The sequence below is a fragment of the Syngnathus scovelli genome, chromosome 14, assembly GCF_024217435.2.
Source record: "Syngnathus scovelli strain Florida chromosome 14, RoL_Ssco_1.2, whole genome shotgun sequence".
Lineage (NCBI taxonomy): Eukaryota > Metazoa > Chordata > Actinopteri > Syngnathiformes > Syngnathidae > Syngnathus > Syngnathus scovelli.
Window position 1 is genome coordinate 2,100,579 of NC_090860.1, and position 19,458 is coordinate 2,120,036.

Genomic DNA, 19,458 nt, shown 5'->3' on the forward strand with positions numbered 1-19,458 from the left:
ACGTTTTCTGGAATGTGCTCCTCCCGTCACTCTGGTTGTGTGCGCATAGTAAAAAGAGTGCTCTTGGCAGCTAGAGAGTGCCGCGTTGACTGCTGCACATGAAGAAATAACCACCCCCAACGTTTGGTTTAGGTTTTAGGTGCATTTTTAATTTTATTGCTTAAATCGCATTTTCTCGACGAGCTGAGCACGTTTTCTGAAATGTGCTCCTCCCGTCACTCTGGTTGGGTGCGCATAGTAAAAAGTGCTCTTGGCAGCTAGAGAGTGCCGCGTTGACCACTGCGCATGAAGAAATGACCATCTGCAACGTCTGGTTTAGGTTTTGGGTGCATTTTTAATTTAATTGCTTAAATCGCATTTTCTCGACGAGCTGAGCACGTTTTCTGAAATGTGCTCCTCCCGTCACTCTGGTTGGGGTTCGCATAGTAAAAAGTGCTCTTGGCAGCTAGAGAGTGCCGCGTTTACCACTGCGCATGAAGAAATAACCACCATTAACGTTTGGTTTAGGTTTTAGGTGCATTTTTAATTTTATTGCTTAAATCGCATTTTCTCGACGAGCTGAGCACGTTTTCTGAAATGTGCTCCTCCCGTCACTCTGGTTGGGTGCGCATAGTAAAAAGTGCTCTTGGCAGCTAGATAGTGCCGCGTTGACCGCTGCGCATGAAGAAATAACCACCTGCAACGTTTGGTTTAGGTTTTAGGTGCATTTTTAATTTTATTGCTTAAATCGCATTTTCTCGACGAGCTGAGCACGTTTTCTGAAATGTGCTCCTCCCGTCACTCTGGTTGGGTGCGCATAGTAAAAAGTGCTCTTGGCAGCTAGAGAGTGCCGCGTTGACTGCTGCACATGAAGAAATAACCACCTGCAACGTTTGTTTTAGGTTTTAGGTGCATTTTTAATTTTATTGCTTAAATCGCATTTTCTCGACGAGCTGAGCACGTTTTCTGAAATGTGCTCCTCCCGTCACTCTGGTTGGGTGCGCATAGTAAAAAGTGCTCTTGGCAGCTAGAGAGTGCCGCGTTGACTGCTGCGCATGAAGAAATAACCACCTGCAACGTTTGGTTTAGGTTTTGGGTGCATTTTTAATTTTATTGTTTAAATCGCATTTTCTCGACGAGCTGAGCACGTTTTCTGAAATGTGCTCCTCCCGTCACTCTGGTTGGGTGCGCATAGTAAAAAGTGCTCTTGGCAGCTAGAGAGTGCCGCGTTGACCATTGCGCATGAAGAAATAACCACCTGCAACGTTTGGTTTAGGTTTTAGGTGCATTTTTAATTTTATTGCTTAAATCGCATTTTCTCGACGAGCTGAGCACGTTTTCTGAAATGTGCTCCTCCCGTCACTCTGGTCGGGTGCGCATAGTAAAAAGTGCTCTTGGCAGCTAGAGAGTGCCGCGTTGACTGCTGCACATGAAGAAATAACCACCCCCAACGTTTGGTTTAGGTTTTAGGTGCATTTTTAATTTTATTGCTTGAATCGCATTTTCTCGACGAGCTGAGCACGTTTTCTGAAATGTGCTCCTCCCGTCACTCTGGTTGGGTGCGCATAGTAAAAAGTGCTCTTGGCAGCTAGAGAGTGCCGCGTTGACCACTGCGCATGAAGAAATGACCATCTGCAACGTTTGGTTTAGGTTTTAGGTGCATTTTTAATTTTATTGCTTAAATCGCATTTTCTCGACGAGCTGAGCACGTTTTCTGAAATGTGCTCCTCCCGTCACTCTGGTCGGGTGCGCATAGTAAAAAGTGCTCTTGGCAGCTAGATAGTGCCGCGTTGACCGCTGCCTATGAAGAAATAACTACCTGCAACGTTTGGTTTAGGTTTTAGGTGCATTTTTAATTTTATTGCTTAAATCGCATTTTCTCGAAGAGCTGAGCACGTTTTCTGAAATGTGCTCCTCCCGTCACTCTGGTTGGGTGCGCATAGTAAAAAGTGCTCTTGGCAGCTAGAGAGTGCCGCGTTGACCACTGCGCATGAAGAAATAACCACCTGCAACGTTTGGTTTAGGTTTTGGGTGCATTTTTAATTTTATTGCTTAAATCGCATTTTCTGGACGAGCTGAGCACGTTTTCTTAAATGTGCTCCTCCCGTCACTCTGGTTGGGTGCGCATAGTAAAAAGTGCTCTTGGCAGCTAGAGAGTGCCGCGTTGACCACTGCGCATGAAGAAATGACCATCTGCAGCGTTCGGTTTAGGTTTTAGGTGCATGTTTAATTTTATTGCTGAAATCGCATTTTCTTGACGAGCTGAGCACGTTTTCTGAAATGTGCTCCTCCCGTCACTCTGGTTGGGTGTGCATAGTAAAAAGTGCTCTTGGCAGCTAGAGAGTGCCGCGTTGACCAATGCGCACGAAGAAATGACCATCTGCAACGTTTGGTTTAGGTTTTGGGTGCATTTTTAATTTTATTGCTTAAATTGCATTTTCTCGACGAGGTGAGCACGTTTTCTGAAATGTGCTCCTCCCGTCACTCTGTTTGGGTGTGCATAGTAAAAAGTGCTCTTGGCAGCTAGAGAGTGCCGCGTTGACCACTGCGCATGAAGAAATGACCATCTGCAACCTTTGGATTAGGTTTTGGGTGCATTTTTATTTTTATTGCTTAAATCGCATTTTCTCGACGAGCTGAGCACGTTTTCTGGAATGTGCTCCTCCCGTCACTCTGGTTGGGTGCGCATAGTAAAAAGAGTGCTCTTGGCAGCTAGAGAGTGCCGCGTTGACCACTGCGCATGAAGAAATGACCATCTGCAACGTTTGGTTTAGGTTTTAGGTGCATTTTTAGTTTTATTGCTTAAATCGCATTTTCTCGACGAGCTGAGCACGTTTTCTGAAATGTGCTCCTCCCGTCACTCTGGTTGGGTGCGCATAGTAAAAAGTGCTCTTGGCAGCTAGAGAGTGCCGCGTTGACCATTGCGCATTAAGAAATAACCACCTGCAACGTTTGGTTTAGGTTTTAGGTGCATTTTTAATTTTATTGCTTAAATCGCATTTTCTCGACGAGCTGAGCACGTTTTCTGAAATGTGCTCCTCCCGTCACTCTGGTTGGGTGCGCATAGTAAAAAGTGCTCTTGGCAGCTAGAGAGTGCCGCGTTGACCACTGCGCATGAAGAAATGACCATCTGCAACGTTTGGTTTAGGTTTTAGGTGCATTTTTAATTTTATTGCTTAAATCGCATTTTCTCGACGAGCTGAGCATGTTTTCTGAAATGTGCTCCTCCCGTCACTCTGGTTGGGTGCGCATAATAAAAAGTGCTCTTGGCAGCTAGAGAGTGCCGCGTTGACTGCTGCACATGAAGAAATAACCACCCCCAACGTTTGGTTTAGGTTTTAGGTGCATTTTTAATTTTATTGCTTAAATCGAATTTTCTCGACGAGCTGAGCACGTTTTCTGAAATGTGCTCCTCCCGTCACTCTGGTTGGGTGCGCATAGTAAAAAGTGCTCTTGGCAGCTAGAGAGTGCCGCGTTGACCACTGCGCATGAAGAAATAACCACCTGCAACGTTTGGTTTAGGTTTTGGGTGCATTTTTAATTTTATTGCTTAAATCGCATTTTCTCGACGAGCTGAGCACGTTTTCTGAAATGTGCTCCTCCCGTCACTCTGGTTGGGGTTCGCATAGTAAAAAGTGCTCTTGGCAGCTAGAGAGTGCCGCGTTTACCACTGCGCATGAAGAAATAACCACCTGCAACGTTTGGTTTAGGTTTTAGGTGCATTTTTAATTTTATTGCTTAAATCGCATTTTCTCGACGAGCTGAGCACGTTTTCTGAAATGTGCTCCTCCCGTCACTCTGGTTGGGTGCGCATAGTAAAAAGTGCTCTTGGCAGCTAGATAGTGCCGCGTTGACCGCTGCGCATGAAGAAATAACCACCTGCAACGTTTGGTTTAGGTTTTAGGTGCATTTTTAATTTTATTGCTTAAATCGCATTTTCTCGACGAGCTGAGCACGTTTTCTGAAATGTGCTCCTCCCGTCACTCTGGTTGGGTGCGCATAGTAAAAAGTGCTCTTGGCAGCTAGAGAGTGCCGTGTTGACTGCTGCACATGAAGAAATAACCACCTGCAACGTTTGTTTTAGGTTTTAGGTGCATTTTTAATTTTATTGCTTAAATCGCATTTTGTCGACGAGCTGAGCACGTTTTCTGAAATGTGCTCCTCCCGTCACTCTGGTTGGGTGCGCATAGTAAAAAGTGCTCTTGGCAGCTAGAGAGTGCCGCGTTGACTGCTGCGCATGAAGAAATAACCACCTGCAACGTTTGGTTTAGGTTTTGGGTGCATTTTTAATTTTATTGTTTAAATCGCATTTTCTCGACGAGCTGAGCACGTTTTGTGAAATGTGCTCCTCCCGTCACTCTGGTTGGGTGCGCATAGTAAAAAGTGCTCTTGGCAGCTAGAGAGTGCCGCGTTGACCATTGCGCATGAAGAAATAACCACCTGCAACGTTTGGTTTAGGTTTTAGGTGCATTTTTAATTTTATTGCTTAAATCGCATTTTCTCGACGAGCTGAGCACGTTTTCTGAAATGTGCTCCTCCCGTCACTCTGGTCGGGTGCGCATAGTAAAAAGTGCTCTTGGCAGCTAGAGAGTGCCGCGTTGACTGCTGCACATGAAGAAATAACCACCCCCAACGTTTGGTTTAGGTTTTAGGTGCATTTTTAATTTTATTGCTTGAATCGCATTTTCTCGACGAGCTGAGCACGTTTTCTGAAATGTGCTCCTCCCGTCACTCTGGTTGGGTGCGCATAGTAAAAAGTGCTCTTGGCAGCTAGAGAGTGCCGCGTTGACCACTGCGCATGAAGAAATGACCATCTGCAACGTTTGGTTTAGGTTTTAGGTGCATTTTTAATTTTATTGCTTAAATCGCATTTTCTCGACGAGCTGAGCACGTTTTCTGAAATGTGCTCCTCCCGTCACTCTGGTCGGGTGCGCATAGTAAAAAGTGCTCTTGGCAGCTAGAGAGTGCCGCGTTGACCGCTGCACATGAAGAAATAACCACCCCCAACGTTTGGTTTAGGTTTTAGGTGCATTTTTAATTTTATTGCTTAAATCGCATTTTCTCGACGAGCTGGGCACGTTTTCTGAAATGTGCTCCTCCCGTCACTCTGATTGGGTGCGCATAGTAAAAAGTGCTCTTGGCAGCTAGAGAGTGCCGCGTTGACCACTGCGCATGAAGAAATAACCACCCCCAACGTTTAGTTTAGGTTTTAGGTGCATTTTTAATTTTATTGCTTAAATCGCATTTTCTCGACGAGCTGAGCACGTTTTCTGAAATGTGCTCCTCCCGTCACTCTGGTTGGGTGCGCATAGTAAAAAGTGCTCTTGGCAGCTCGAGAGTGCCGCGTTGATCACTGCGCATGAAGAAATAACCACCTGCAACGTTTGGTTTAGGTTTTGGGTGCATTTTTAATTTTATTGCTTAAATCGCATTTTCTCGACGAGCTGAGCATGTTTTCTGAAATGTGCTCCTCCCGTCAATCTGGTTGGGTGCGCATAGTAAAAAGTGCTCTTGGCAGCTAGAGAGTGCCGCGTTGACCACTGCGCATGAAGACATAACCACCTGCAACGTTTGGTTTAGGTTTTAGGTGCATTTTTAATTTTATTGCTTAAATCGCATTTTCTCGACGAGCTGAGCACGTTTTCTGAAATGTGCTCCTCCCGTCACTCTGGTTGGGTGCGCATAGTAAAAAGTGCTCTTGGCAGCTAGAGAGTGCCGCGTTGACCACTGCGCATGAAGAAATAACCACGTGCAACGTTTGTTTTAGGTTTTGGGTGCATTTTTAATTTTATTGCTTAAATCGCATTTTCTCGTCGAGCTGAGCACGTTTTCAGAAATGTGCTCCTCCCGTCACTCTGGTTGGGTGAGCATAGTAAAAAGTGCTCTTGGCAGCTAGAGAGTGCCGCGTTGACCACTGCGCATGAAGAAATGACCATCTGCAACGTTTGGTTTAGGTTTTGGGTGCATTTTTAATTTTATTGCTTAAATCGCATTTTCTCGACGAGCTGAGCACGTTTTCTGAAATGTGCTCCTCCCGTCACTCTGGTTGGGTGCGCATAGTAAAAAGTCCTCTTGGCAGCTAGAGAGTGCCGCGTTGACCATTGCGCATGAAGAAATAACCACCTGCAACGTTTGGTTTAGGTTTTAGGTGCATTTTTAATTTTATTGCTTAAATCGCATTTCTCGACGAGTTGAGCACGTTTTCTGAAATGTGCTCCTCCCGTCACTCTGGTTGGGTGCGCATAGTAAAAAGTGCTCTTGGCAGCTAGAGAGTGCCGCGTTGACCACTGCGCATGAAGAAATGACCATCTGCAACGTTTGGTTTAGGTTTTGGGTGCATTTTTAATTTTATTGCTTAAATCGCATTTTCTCGACGAGCTGAGCACGTTTTCTGAAATGTGCTCCTCCCGTCACTCTGGTCGGGTGCGCATAGTAAAAAGTGCTCTTGGCAGCTAGAGAGTGCCGCGTTGACTGCTGCACATGAAGAAATAACCACCCCCAACGTTTGGTTTAGGTTTCAGGTGCATTTTTAATTTTATTGCTTAAATCGCATTTTCTCGACGAGCTGAGCACGTTTTCTGAAATGTGCTCCTCCCGTCACTCTGGTTGGGTGCGCATAGTAAAAAGTGCTCTTGGCAGCTAGATAGTGCCGCGTTGACCGCTGCGCATGAAGAAATAACCACCTGCAACGTTTGGTTTAGGTTTTAGGTGCATTTTTAATTTTATTGCTTAAATCGCATTTTCTCGACGAGCTGAGCACGTTTTCTGAAATGTGCTCCTCCCGTCACTCTGGTTGGGTGCGCATAGTAATAAGTGCTCTTGGCAGCTAGAGAGTGCCGCGTTGACCACTGCGCATGAAGAAATAACCGCCTGCAACGTTTGGTTTAGGTTTTGGGTGCATTTTTAATTTTATTGCTTAAATCGCATTTTCTCGTCGAGCTGAGCACGTTTTCTGAAATGTGTTCCTCCCGTCACTCTGGTTGGGTGCGCATAGTAAAAAGTGCTCTTGGCAGCTAGAGAGTGCCGCGTTGACCACTGCGCATGAAGAAATAACCGCCTGCAACGTTTGGTTTAGGTTTTGGGTGCATTTTTATTTTTATTGCTTAAATCGCATTTTCTCGACGAGCTGAGCACGTTTTCTGTAATGTGCTCCTCCCGTCACTCTGGTTGGGTGCGCATAGTAAAAAGAGTGCTCTTGGCAGCTAGAGAGTGCCGCGTTGACCACTGCGCATGAAGAAATGACCATCTGCAACGTTTGGTTTAGGTTTTAGGTGCATTTTTAGTTTTATTGCTTAAATCGCATTTTCTCGACGAGCTGAGCACGTTTTCTGAAATGTGCTCCTCCCGTCACTCTGGTTGGGTGCGCATAGTAAAAAGTGCTCTTGGCAGCTAGAGAGTGCCGCGTTGACCATTGCGCATTAAGAAATAACCACCTGCAACGTTTGGTTTAGGTTTTAGGTGCATTTTTAATTTTATTGCTTAAATCGCATTTTCTCGACGAGCTGAGCACGTTTTCTGAAATGTGCTCTTCCCGTCACTCTGGTTGGGTGCGCATAGTAAAAAGTGCTCTTGGCAGCTAGAGAGTGCCGCGTTGACCACTGCGCATGAAGAAATAACCACCTGCAACGTTTGGTTTAGGTTTTGGGTGCATTTTTAATTTTATTGCTTAAATCGCATTTTCTCGTCGAGCTGAGCACGTTTTCTGAAATGTGCTCCTCCCGTCACTCTGGTCGGGTGCGCATAGTGAAAAGTGCTCTTGGCAGCTAGAGAGTGCCGCGTTGACCACTGCGCATGAAGAAATGACCATCTGCAACGTTTGGTTTAGGTTTTGGGTGCATTTTTAATTTTATTGCTTAAATCGCATTTTCTCGACGAGCTGAGCACGTTTTCTGAAATGTGCTCCTCCCGTCACTCTGGTTGGGTGGGCATAGTAAAAAGTGCTCTTGGCAGCTAGAGAGTGCCGCGTTGACCACTGCGCATGAAGAAATAACCACGTGCAACGTTTGTTTTAGGTTTTGGGTGCATTTTTAATTTTATTGCTTAAATCGCATTTTCTCGACGAGCTGAGCACGTTTTCTGAAATGTGCTCCTCCCGTCACTCTGGTTGGGTGCGCATAGTAAAAAGTGCTCTTGGCAGCTAGAGACTGCCGCGTTGACCACTTCCCATGAAGAAATGACCATCTGCAACGTTTGGTTTAGGTTTTAGGTGCATTTTTAATTTTATTGCTTAAATCGCATTTTCTCGACGAGCTTAGCATGTTTTCTGAAATGTGCTCCTCCCGTCACTCTGGTTGGGTGCGCATAGTAAAAAGTGCTCTTGGCAGCTAGAGAGTGCCGTGTTGACCACTGCGCATGAAGAAATGACCATCTGCAACGTTTGGTTTAGGTTTTCGGTGCATTTTTAATTTTATTGCTTAAATCGCATTTTCTCGACGAGCTGAGCACGTTTTCTGAAATGTGCTCCTCCCGTCACTCTGGTTGGGTGCGCATAGTAAAAAGTGCTCTTGGCAGCTAGAGAGTGCCGCGTTGACCACTGCGCATGAAGAAATAACCACCTGCAACGTTTGGTTTAGGTTTTAGGTGCATTTTTAATTTTATTGCTTAAATCGCATTTTCTCGACGAGCTGAGCACGTTTTCTGAAATGTGCTCCTCCCGTCACTCTGGTTGGGTGCGCATAGTAAAAAGTGCTCTTGGCAGCTAGATAGTGCCGCGTTGACCGCTGCGCATGAAGAAATAACCACCTGCAACGTTTGGTTTAGGTTTTAGGTGCATTTTTAATTTTATTGCTTAAATCGCATTTTCTCGACGAGCTGAGCACGTTTTCTGAAATGTGCTCCTCCCGTCACTCTGGTTGGGTGCGCATAGTAAAAAGTGCTCTTGGCAGCTAGAGAGTGCCGCGTTGACCACTGCGCATGAAGAAATGACCATCTGCAACGTTTGGTTTAGGTTTTGGGTGCATTTTTAATTTTATTGCTTAAATCGCATTTTCTGGACGAGCTGAGCACGTTTTCTTAAATGTGCTCCTCCCGTCACTCTGGTTGGGTGCGCATAGTAAAAAGTGCTCTTGGCAGCTAGAGAGTGCCGCGTTGACCACTGCGCATGAAGAAATGACCATCTGCAACGTTTGGTTTAGGTTTTAGGTGCATTTTTCATTTTATTGCTTAAATCGCATTTTCTCGACGAGCTGAGCACGTTTTCTGAAATGTGCTCCTCCCGTCACTCTGGTTGGGTGCGCATAGTAAAAAGTGCTCTTGGCAGCTAGAGAGTGCCGCGTTGACCACTGCGCATGAAGAAATAACCACCTGCAACGTTTGGTTTAGGTTTTAGGTGCATTTTTAATTTTATTGTTTAAATCGCATTTTCTCGACGAGCTGAGCACGTTTTCTGAAATGTGCTCCTCCCGTCACTCTGGTCGGGTGCGCATAGTAAAAAGTGCTCTTGGCAGCTAGAGAGTGCCGCGTTGACTGCTGCACATGAAGAAATAACCACCCCCAACGTTTGGTTTAGGTTTTAGGTGCATTTTTAATTTTATTGCTTAAATCGCATTTTCTCGACGAGCTGAGCACGTTTTCTGAAATGTGCTCCTCCCGTCACTCTGGTTGGGTGCGCATAGTAAAAAGTGCTCTTGGCAGCTAGATAGTGCCGCGTTGACCGCTGCGCATGAAGAAATAACCACCTGCAACGTTTGGTTTAGGTTTTAGGTGCATTTTTAATTTTATTGCTTAAATCGCATTTTCTCGACGAGCTGAGCACGTTTTCTGAAATGTGCTCCTCCCGTCACTCTGGTTGGGTGCGCATAGTAAAAAGTGCTCTTGGCAGCTAGAGAGTGCCGCGTTGACCACTGCGCATGAAGAAATAACCGCCTGCAACGTTTGGTTTAGGTTTTGGGTGCATTTTTAATTTTATTGCTTAAATCGCATTTTCTCGTCGAGCTGAGCACGTTTTCTGAAATGTGCTCCTCCCGTCACTCTGGTTGGGTGCGCATAGTAAAAAGTGCTCTTGGCAGCTAGAGAGTGCCGCGTTGACCATTGCGCATTAAGAAATAACCACCTGCAACGTTTGGTTTAGGTTTTAGGTGCATTTTTAATTTTATTGCTTAAATCGCATTTTCTCGACGAGCTGAGGACGTTTTCTGAAATGTGCTCCTCCCGTCACTCTGGTTGGGTGCGCATAGTAAAAAGTGCTCTTGGCAGCTAGAGAGTGCCGCGTTGACCATTGCGCATTAAGAAATAACCACCTGCAACGTTTGTTTAGGTTTTAGGTGCATTTTTAATTTTATTGCTTAAATCGCATTTTCTCGACGAGCTGAGCACGTTTTCTGAAATGTGCTCCTCCCGTCACTCTGGTTGGGTGCGCATAGTAAAAAGTGCTCTTGGCAGCTAGTGAGTGCCACGTTGACCACTTCGCATGAAGAAATAACCACCTGCAACGTTTGGTTTAGGTTTTGGGTGCATTTTTAATTTTATTGCTTAAATCGCATTTTCTCGTCGAGCTGAGCACGTTTTCTGAAACGTGCTCCTCCCGTCACTCTGGTCGGGTGCGCATAGTGAAAAGTGCTCTTGGCAGCTAGAGAGTGCCGCGTTGACCACTGCGCATGAAGAAATGACCATCTGCAACGTTTGGTTTAGGTTTTGGGTGCATTTTTAATTTTATTGCTTAAATCGCATTTTCTCGACGAGCTGAGCACGTTTTCTGAAATGTGCTCCTCCCGTCACTCTGGTTGGGTGGGCATAGTAAAAAGTGCTCTTGGCAGCTAGAGAGTGCCGCGTTGACCACTGCGCATGAAGAAATAACCACGTGCAACGTTTGTTTTAGGTTTTGGGTGCATTTTTAATTTTATTGCTTAAATCGCATTTTCTCGACGAGCTGAGCACGTTTTCTGAAATGTGCTCCTCCCGTCACTCTGGTTGGGTGCGCATAGTAAAAAGTGCTCTTGGCAGCTAGAGACTGCCGCGTTGACCACTGCCCATGAAGAAATGACCATCTGCAACGTTTGGTTTAGGTTTTAGGTGCATTTTTAATTTTATTGCTTAAATCGCATTTTCTCGACGAGCTTAGCATGTTTTCTGAAATGTGCTCCTCCCGTCACTCAGGTTGGGTGCGCATAGTAAAAAGTGCTCTTGGCAGCTAGAAAGTGCCGTGTTGACCACTGCGCATGAAGAAATGACCATCTGCAACGTTTGGTTTAGGTTTTCGGTGCATTTTTAATTTTATTGCTTAAATCGCATTTTCTCGACGAGCTGAGCACGTTTTCTGAAATGTGCTCCTCCCGTCACTCTGGTTGGGTGCGCATAGTAAAAAGTGCTCTTGGCAGCTAGAGAGTGCCGCGTTGACCACTGCGCATGAAGAAATAACCACCTGCAACGTTTGGTTTAGGTTTTAGGTGCATTTTTAATTTTATTGCTTAAATCGCATTTTCTCGACGAGCTGAGCACGTTTTCTGAAATGTGCTCCTCCCGTCACTCTGGTTGGGTGCGCATAGTAAAAAGTGCTCTTGGCAGCTAGATAGTGCCGCGTTGACCGCTGCGCATGAAGAAATAACCACCTGCAACGTTTGGTTTAGGTTTTAGGTGCATTTTTAATTTTATTGCTTAAATCGCATTTTCTGGACGAGCTGAGCACGTTTTCTGAAATGTGCTCCTCCCGTCACTCTGGTTGGGTGCGCATAGTAAAAAGTGCTCTTGGCAGCTAGAGAGTGCCGCGTTGACCACTGCGCATGAAGAAATAACCATCTGCAGCGTTTGGTTTAGGTTTTAGGTGCATTTTTAATTTTATTGCTTAAATCGCATTTTCTCGACAAGCTGAACACGTTTTCTGAAATGTGCTCCTCCCGTCACACTGGTTGGGTGCGCATATTAAAAAGTGCCCTTGGCAGCTAGAGAGTGCCGCGTTGACCACTGCGCATGAAGAAATGACCATCTGCAACGTTTGGTTTAGGTTTTCGGTGCATTTTTAATTTTATTGCTTAAATCGCATTTTCTCGACGAGCTGAGCACGTTTTCTGAAATGTGCTCCTCCCGTCACTCTGGTTGGGTGCGCATAGTAAAAAGTGCTCTTGGCAGCTAGAGAGTGCCGCGTTGACCACTGCGCATGAAGAAATAACCACCTGCAACGTTTGGTTTAGGTTTTAGGTGCATTTTTAATTTTATTGCTTAAATCGCATTTTCTCGACGAGCTGAGCACGTTTTCTGAAATGTGCTCCTCCCGTCACTCTGGTTGGGTGCGCATAGTAAAAAGTGCTCTTGGCAGCTAGATAGTGCCGCGTTGACCGCTTCGCATGAAGAAATAACCATCTGCAACGTTTGGTTTAGGTTTTAGGTGCATTTTTAATTTTATTGCTTAAATCGCATTTTCTCGACGAGCTGAGCACGTTTTCTGAAATGTGCTCCTCCCGTCACTCTGGTTGGGTGCGCATAGTAAAAAGTGCTCTTGGCAGCTAGAGAGTGCCGCGTTGACCATTGCGCATGAAGAAATAACCACCTGCAACGTTTGGTTTAGGTTTTGGGTGCATTTTTAATTTTATTGCTTAAATCGCATTTTCTGGACGAGCTGAGCACGTTTTCTGAAATGTGCTCCTCCCGTCACTCTGGTTTGGTGCGCATAGTAAAAGGTGCTCTTGGCAGCTAGAGAGTGCCGCGTTGACCACTGCGCATGAAGAAATGACCATCTGCAACGTTTGGTTTAGGTTTTAGGTGCATTTTTAATTTTATTGCTTAAATCGCATTTTCTCGACAAGCTGAGCACGTTTTCTGAAATGTGCTCCTCCCGTCACTCTGGTTGGGTGCGCATAGTAAAAAGTGCTCTTGGCAGCTAGATAGTGCCGCGTTGACCGCTGCCTATGAAGAAATAACCACCTGCAACGTTTGGTTTAGGTTTTAGGTGCATTTTTAATTTTATTGCTTAAATCGCATTTTCTCGACGAGCTGAGCACGTTTTCTGAAATGTGCTCCTCCCGTCACTCTGGTTGGGTGCGCATAGTAAAAAGTGCTCTTGGCAGCTAGAGAGTGCCGCGTTGACTGCTGCACATGAAGAAATAACCACCCCCAACGTTTGGTTTAGGTTTTAGGTGCATTTTTAATTTTATTGCTTAAATCGCATTTTCTCGACGAGCTGAGCACGTTTTCTGAAATGTGCTCCTCCCGTCACTCTGGTTGGGTGCGCATAGTAAAAAGTGCTCTTGCCAGCTCGAGAGTGCCGCGTTGATCACTGCGCATGAAGAAATAACCACCTGCAACGTTTGGTTTAGGTTTTGGGTGCATTTTTAATTTTATTGCTTAAATCGCATTTTCTCGACGAGCTGAGCACGTTTTCTGAAATGTGCTCCTCCCGTCACTCTGGTTGGGTGTGCATAGTAAAAAGTGCTCTTGGCAGCTAGAGAGTGCCGCGTTGACCACTGCGCATGAAGACATAACCACCTGCAACGTTTGGTTTAGGTTTTAGGTGCATTTTTAATTTTATTGCTTAAATCGCATTTTCTCGACGAGCTGAGCACGTTTTCTGAAATGTGCTCCTCCCGTCACTCTGGTTGGGTGCGCATAGTAAAAAGTGCTCTTGGCAGCTAGAGAGTGCCGCGTTGACCACTGCGCATGAAGAAATAACCACGTGCAACGTTTGTTTTAGGTTTTGGGTGCATTTTTAATTTTATTGCTTAAATCGCATTTTCTCGTCGAGCTGAGCACGTTTTCAGAAATGTGCTCCTCCCGTCACTCTGGTTGGGTGAGCATAGTAAAAAGTGCTCTTGGCAGCTAGAGAGTGCCGCGTTGACCACTGCGCATGAAGAAATGACCATCTGCAACGTTTGGTTTAGGTTTTGGGTGCATTTTTAATTTTATTGCTTAAATCGCATTTTCTCGACGAGCTGAGCACGTTTTCTGAAATGTGCTCCTCCCGTCACTCTGGTTGGGTGCGCATAGTAAAAAGTGCTCTTGGCAGCTTGAGAGTGCCGCGTTGACCATTGCGCATGAAGAAATAACCACCTGCAACGTTTGGTTTAGGTTTTAGGTGCATTTTTAATTTTATTGCTTAAATCGCATTTCTCGACGAGTTGAGCACGTTTTCTGAAATGTGCTCCTCCCGTCACTCTGGTTGGGTGCGCATAGTAAAAAGTGCTCTTGGCAGCTAGAGAGTGCCGCGTTGACCACTGCGCATGAAGAAATAACCACCTGCAACGTTTGGTTTAGGTTTTAGGTGCATTTTTAATTTTATTGCTTAAATCGCATTTTCTCGACGAGCTGAGCACGTTTTCTGAAATATGCTCCTCCCGTCACTCTGGTTGGGTGCGCATAGTAAAAAGTGCTCTTGGCAGCTAGAGAGTGCCGCGTTGACCACTGCGCATGAAGAAATAACCACCTGCAACGTTTGGTTTAGGTTTTGGGTGCATTTTTAATTTTATTGCTTAAATCGCATTTTCTCGTCGAGCTGAGCACGTTTTCTGAAATGTGCTCCTCCTATCACTCTGGTTGGGTGCGCATAGTAAAAAGTGCTCTTGGCAGCTAGAGAGTGCCGCGTTGACCACTGCGCATGAAGAAATGACCATCTGCAACGTTTGGTTTAGGTTTTAGGTGCATTTTTAATTTTATTGCTTTAATCAGATTTTCTCGACGAGCTGAGCACGTTTTCTGAAATGTGCTCCTCCCGTCACTCTGGTTGGGTGCGCATAGTAAAAAGTGCTCTTGGCAGCTAGAGAGTGCCACGTTGACCACTGCACATGAACAAATAACCACCTGCAACGTTTGGTTTAGGTTTTGGGTGCATTTTTAATTTTATTGCTTAAATCGCATTTTCTCGACGAGCTGAGCACGTTTTCTGAAATGTGCTCCTCCCGTCACTCTGGTCGGATGCGCATAGTAAAAAGTGCTCTTGGCAGCTAGAGAGTGCCGCGTTGACCACTGCGCATGAAGAAATAACCACCCGCAACGTTTGGTTTAGGTTTTAGGTGCATTTTTAATTTTATTGCTTAAATCACATTTTCTCGACGAGCTGAGCACGTTTTCTGAAATGTGCTCCTCCCGTCACTCTGGTTGGGTGCGCATAGTAAAAAGAGTGCTCTTGGCAGCTAGAGAGTGCCGCGTTGACCACTGCGCATGAAGAAATGACCATCTGCAACGTTTGGTTTAGGTTTTGGGTGCATTTTTAATTTTATTGCTTAAATCGCATTTTCTCGACGAGCTGAGCACGTTTTCTGAAATGTGCTCCTCCCGTCACTCTGGTTGGGTGGGCATAGTAAAAAGTGCTCTTGGCAGCTAGAGAGTGCCGCGTTGACCACTGCGCATGAAGAAATAACCACGTGCAACGTTTGTTTTAGGTTTTGGGTGCATTTTTAATTTTATTGCTTAAATCGCATTTTCTCGACGAGCTGAGCACGTTTTCTGAAATGTGCTCCTCCCGTCACTCTGGTTGGGTGCGCATAGTAAAAAGTGCTCTTGGCAGCTAGAGACTGCCGCGTTGACCACTGCCCATGAAGAAATGACCATCTGCAACGTTTGGTTTAGGTTTTAGGTGCATTTTTAATTTTATTGCTTAAATCGCATTTTCTCGACGAGCTTAGCATGTTTTCTGAAATGTGCTCCTCCCGTCACTCTGGTTGGGTGCGCATAGTAAAAAGTGCTCTTGGCAGCTAGAGAGTGCCGTGTTGACCACTGCGCATGAAGAAATGACCATCTGCAACGTTTGGTTTAGGTTTTCGGTGCATTTTTAATTTTATTGCTTAAATCGCATTTTCTCGACGAGCTGAGCACGTTTTCTGAAATGTGCTCCTCCCGTCACTCTGGTTGGGTGCGCATAGTAAAAAGTGCTCTTGGCAGCTAGAGAGTGCCGCGTTGACCACTGCGCATGAAGAAATAACCACCTGCGACGTTTGGTTTAGGTTTTAGGTGCATTTTTAATTTTATTGCTTAAATCGCATTTTCTCGACGAGCTGAGCACGTTTTCTGAAATGTGCTCCTCCCGTCACTCTGGTTGGGTGCGCATAGTAAAAAGTGCTCTTGGCAGCTAGATAGTGCCGCGTTGACCGCTGCGCATGAAGAAATAACCACCTGCAACGTTTGGTTTAGGTTTTAGGTGCATTTTTAATTTTATTGCTTAAATCGCATTTTCTCGACGAGCTGAGCACGTTTTCTGAAATGTGCTCCTCCCGTCACTCTGGTTGGGTGCGCATAGTAAAAAGTGCTCTTGGCAGCTAGAGAGTGCCGCGTTGACCACTGCGCATGAAGAAATGACCATCTGCAACGTTTGGTTTAGGTTTTGGGTGCATTTTTAATTTTATTGCTTAAATCGCATTTTCTGGACGAGCTGAGCACGTTTTCTTAAATGTGCTCCTCCCGTCACTCTGGTTGGGTGCGCATAGTAAAAAGTGCTCTTGGCAGCTAGAGAGTGCCGCGTTGACCACTGCGCATGAAGAAATGACCATCTGCAACGTTTGGTTTAGGTTTTAGGTGCATTTTTCATTTTATTGCTTAAATCGCATTTTCTCGACGAGCTGAGCACGTTTTCTGAAATGTGCTCCTCCCGTCACTCTGATTGGGTGCGCATAGTAAAAAGTGCTCTTGGCAGCTAGAGAGTGCCGCGTTGACCACTGTGCATGAAGAAATAACCACCTGCAACGTTTGGTTTAGGTTTTAGGTGCATTTTTAATTTTATTGCTTAAATCGCATTTTCTCGACGAGCTGAGCACGTTTTCTGAAATGTGCTCCTCCCGTCACTCTGGTTGGGTGCGCATAGTAAAAAGTGCTCTTGGCAGCTAGAGAGTGCCGCGTTGACCACTGCGCATGAAGACATAACCACCTGCAACGTTTGGTTTAGGTTTTAGGTGCATTTTTAATTTTATTGCTTAAATCGCATTTTCTCGACGAGCTGAGCACGTTTTCTGAAATGTGCTCCTCCCGTCACTCTGGTTGGGTGCGCATAGTGAAAAGTGCTCTTGGCAGCTAGAGAGTGCCGCGTTGACCACTGCGCATGAAGAAATAACCACGTGCAACGTTTGTTTTAGGTTTTGGGTGCATTTTTAATTTTATTGCTTAAATCGCATTTTCTCGTCGAGCTGAGCACGTTTTCAGAAATGTGCTCCTCCCGTCACTCTGGTTGGGTGAGCATAGTAAAAAGTGCTCTTGGCAGCAAGAGAGTGCCGCGTTGACCACTGCGCATGAAGAAATGACCATCTGCAACGTTTGGTTTAGGTTTTGGGTGCATTTTTAATTTTATTGCTTAAATCGCATTTTCTCGACGAGCTGAGCACGTTTTCTGAAATGTGCTCCTCCCGTCACTCTGGTTGGGTGCGCATAGTAAAAAGTGCTCTTGGCAGCTAGAGAGTGCCGCGTTGACCACTGCGCATGAAGAAATAACCGCCTGCAACGTTTGGTTTAGGTTTTGGGTGCATTTTTATTTTTATTGCTTAAATCGCATTTTCTCGACGAGCTGAGCACGTTTTCTGGAATGTGCTCCTCCCGTCACTCTGGTTGGGTGCGCATAGTAAAAAGAGTGCTCTTGGCAGCTAGAGAGTGCCGCGTTGACCACTGCGCATGAAGAAATGACCATCTGCAACGTTTGGTTTAGGTTTTAGGTGCATTTTTAGTTTTATTGCTTAAATCGCATTTTCTCGACGAGCTGAGGACGTTTTCTAAAATGTGCTCCTCCCGTCACTCTGGTTGGGTGCGCATAGTAAAAAGTGCTCTTGGCAGCTAGAGAGTGCCGCGTTGACCACTGCGCATGAAGAAATAACCACGTGCAACGTTTGTTTTAGGTTTTGGGTGCATTTTTAATTTTATTGCTTAAATCGCATTTTCTCGACGAGCTGAGCACGTTTTCTGAAATGTGCTCCTCCCGTCACTCTGGTTGGGTGCGCATAGTAAAAAGTGCTCTTGGCAGCTAGAGAGTGCCGCGTTGACCACTGCCCATGAAGAAATGACCATCTGCAACGTTTGGTTTAGGTTTTAGGTGCATTTTGAATTTTATTGCTTAAATCGCATTTTATCGACGAGCTTAGCATGTTTTCTGAAATGTGCTCCTCCCGTCACTCTGGTTGGGTGCGCATAGTAAAAAGTGCTCTTGGCAGCTAGAGAGTGCCGCGTTGACCACTGCGCATGAAGAAATGACAATCTGCAACGTTTGGTTTAGGTTTTAGGTGCATTTTTAATTTTATTGCTTTAATCGCATTTTCTCGACGAGCTGAGCACGTTTTCTGAAATGTTCTCCTCCCGTCACTCTGGTTGGGTGCGCATAGTAAAAAGTGCTATTGGCAGCTAGAGAGTGCCGCGTTGACCACTGCGCATGAAGAAATAACCACCTGCAACGTTTGGTTTAGGTTTTAGGTGCATTTTTAATTTTATTGCTTAAATCGCATTTTCTCGACGAGCTGAGTATGTTTTCTGAAATGTGCTCCTCCCGTCACTCTGGTTGGGTGCGCATGATAAAAAGTGCTCTTGGCAGCTAGAGAGTGCCGCGTTGACCACTGCGCATGAAGAAATGACCATCTGCAACGTTTGGTTTAGGTTTTAGGTGCATTTTTAATTTTATTGCTTAAATCGCATTTTCTCGACGAGCTGAGCACGTTTTCTGAAATGTGCTCCTCCCGTCACTCTTGTTGGGTGCGCATAGTAAAAAGTGCTCTTTGCAGCTAGAGAGTGCCGCGTTGACCACTGCGCAAGAAGAAATAACCACCTGCAACGTTTGGTTTAGGTTTTAGGTGCATTTTTAATTTTATTGCTTAAATCGCATTTTCTCGACGAGCTGAGCACGTTTTCTGAAATGTGCTCCTCCCGTCACTCTGGTTGGGTGCGCATAGTAAAAAGTGCTCTTGGCAGCTAGGGAGTGCCGCGTTGACCACTGCGCATGAAGAAATAACCACGTGCAACGTTTGTTTTAGGTTTTAGGTGCATTTTTAATTTTATTGCTTAAATCGCATTTTCTCGACGAGCTGAGCACGTTTTCTGAAATGTGCTCCTCCCGTCACTCTGGTTGGGTGCGCATAGTAAAAAGTGCTCTTGGCAGCTAGAGAGTGCCGCGTTGACTGCTGCGCATGAAGAAATAACCACCTGCAACGTTTGGTTTAGGTTTTGGGTGCATTTTTAATTTTATTGTTTAAATCGCATTTTCTCGACGAGCTGAGCACGTTTTCTGAAATGTGCTCCTCCCGTCACTCTGGTTGGGTGCGCATAGTAAAAAGTGCTCTTGGCAGCTAGAGAGTGCCGCGTTGACCATTGCGCCTGAAGAAATAACCACCTGCAACGTTTGGTTTAGGTTTTAGGTGCATTTTTAATTTTATTGCTTAAATCGCATTTTCTCGACGAGCTGAGCACGTTTTCTGAAATGTGCTCCTCCCGTCACTCTGGTCGGGTGCGCATAGTAAAAAGTGCTCTTGGCAGCTAGAGAGTGCCGCGTTGACTGCTGCACATGAAGAAATAACCACCCCCAACGTTTGGTTTAGGTTTTAGTTGCATTTTTAATTTTATTGCTTAAATCGCATTTTCTCGACGAGCTGAGCA